The 2472-nt window shown below is 30.8% G+C and overlaps 1 protein-coding gene across 1 annotated transcript in view; it reads left to right on the top strand.

The window, feature by feature from the left end:
* The window catches only part of LOC119582293, an 18006-nt gene that overhangs the window by 2363 nt on the left and 13171 nt on the right, over positions 1-2472 (top strand). Inside the window, exons 2-3 of the mRNA XM_037930509.1 lie at positions 595-693; positions 861-999. The gene's annotated coding sequence lies outside the window, so the exon portion shown is untranslated. The remainder of the gene's footprint in view (positions 1-594; positions 694-860; positions 1000-2472) is intronic.

Below are 2472 nucleotides of genomic sequence, written 5' to 3'. Positions count from 1 at the left end.
CTCATTTATTATGTGACAGAGAATGGGAGAATTTTATGTTAATTTGAGTGACTTAGGAGACACTAAGAAAACATATTATGTAAGGTCTATGATTTTTAAGTCAACAATTTGTACTTTGTAAAGGCCTATTATTTAATAATTTATTACATTTCCTCATGTGCTCTGTTTCATAGGCTGAAAAATAAAGCATCCTTAAGATAGCATTTTCTATAAACCAGATGTGGTGAAAAATATATTATCTTATGTTCTTGTAGAGGAACCAATAGTGTATTTTTGGATTTGGCAATTCTGCACTGTAATAGGATGAGTAAACCATAATATCTATAATATAAGGGAAGTATCTCATTATTTCTTCATTTGATTGCCTGATTGAATGGAGCTTAATGTGATTTTTAATAGTTGCTTTACTTTGCATTGGTGTTAAACCTTAAAAAACACCTTTGTTTGTTGTTTACTGAATATTAACAGTTAAGTGATTGAAAATATTATAATTTGTATTAAGATATGTTTGTCTCATAGTATGGATTTATTTTAGGTGTAATAAAAAAATATTTAAAAATCATATTGCAAAAATAATGTTATATCTGATTTCAGGAGCACGAGCAGTCTTACAAATGCTTAGATGAAAACAATTATAACAGGGAAGCTTGTGCAGGCTATTTTGAAAACTACAAAATATGCAAAGAATTTTGGGTAAGTTGTGCCATCCATTACATAGCATTTCTTTGTAACTTAAAGCTCATTTGCTGCATCTGAAAATGGTTATTGCATAATTGACTTTTCAGTTGTTCCACTGCAGTGGTTATATTTTTTCTGACATAGAATTACATATTCAAACTCATCCATCCCACTGATTCCAGAGTAATTTGAGAGTGGAGCGGAGGAGGCAGGGCATTGAACCTAACTTACCACCCCCAGAGGAACGGGAAAGGATCAAAAAGGAGTACTTGGAACAGATAAAAGCCAAACGACAAGCTAAATAGCAAAGCATATCTCAAGGTTGGAAGGCCTGGAATGTCCCACTGAGGAAGCATTTCCTTTTTTGCTTTTCAGTGCATTACAAGAGATGGATTAGTTAATCAGACTATACTTTTTATTAGTGCCAGAGGTGGTGGGAAATTCTGTGCTCAGACTAATGTTGATGATATGTAAACTTGAACATGTTCCTATAAATGGGAATTACTTTCATTATCAGTGGGATAGTAATGAAGGAAGCATAAATTCCTATTTTGTGGTTGTAAATGTATTTTGATAATTGACATGTTTATTTTTCTTTGCAAAGAGTTGAAAAGTAAATGTACAAATGTATATCTCAGGGTATATTTTTTGTTTCAGAGAATATGAAAACTGATTTTCTCCTTACAAGCTATCTGCAAAGAATACTTAAAAGTTTAAAGTTGATAATGTATATAGTCATCAAATAATGGAGTCATGTGAAAGTTTGTCATAATTTTTTTATGAGTATGAAATGAAGATTGTAGATATGCAAATAATAACTTTATAGTGTATTTAAACTTGCTTTTCTGTTTCCTCTATTGGCAGTAAACTTTTCTTTTTTTCTACTTTTTTATTTAATTACTTTTGGGGTTTGCTCTGCTTGCGATTTCAGTGGCTTGTAAACATTTCTGTCTTGGCATCTTCATCTTCTTTCTTGCATCTCTCTTGAAAATAGAATATCATGAACATACTGAAAAGGATATACAAGTGGAAATTATTTTTTGAAATCTGGAAAATTATTTCTCGACAGGTTAATTATGAGTTTACACCACAAAAATATTAATTAGAAGATCATTGCAGCACTGAAACAGTAGCATTAGCTTATAAGATAGTAAAGCTAATGAGTGTATATACAGTATTAATTGTGGTACTGATTGGTGTAAAGCATGTAGCAGTAATAGTTATAACAGAATATTTATTAACAGAAGGTGAATCTTAAACCTTTTGCTGTATAGACCATTCATGGAACCACAAAGGTAAATGTGATATTTGACTACTTTCAAAGGATATTTCAAAGATTATTTATATATAATAAAGCATTTCCATGGGAATGTTAAAGAAAAATATTCTGGAGGAATATAAAATTAAGAGATACTAGTACAGTAAAAACAGAGAACAGTAAAATATTAACAGTATTTTTTTGCATGTTAGCCACAACATAAATAACCAGATAAGATTTGTATCTACAAAAACAGGAAGGGAGCCAAATGTCAGAATGAAAAAATAATAATAATAACCAAGATCTTCAAATGAAAGAATGAGAAAGATTGTTTATGACCTTTATGTAATGCATAAAACTTAAAAGACATAGTATGGTGCATTGCCTTTGTAGCCTACTACGAGCAGTTTTGTTTTTCCTTATCACTGGGATGTTGGTTGGTGGTGGCTTAGAATAGTGAAGCATCTTCATGACAGCTTTGAAGGTAAGTATGATACAAACCCTCACCTATTATGAAAGAAAAGAAAAGAAAAAAA

The sequence above is a fragment of the Penaeus monodon genome, chromosome 15, assembly GCF_015228065.2.
Source record: "Penaeus monodon isolate SGIC_2016 chromosome 15, NSTDA_Pmon_1, whole genome shotgun sequence".
In the NCBI taxonomy this organism is placed as follows: domain Eukaryota; kingdom Metazoa; phylum Arthropoda; class Malacostraca; order Decapoda; family Penaeidae; genus Penaeus; species Penaeus monodon.
Note: the sequence above shows the minus strand (reverse complement) of the source record. Positions and strands in the feature narration are given on the sequence as shown.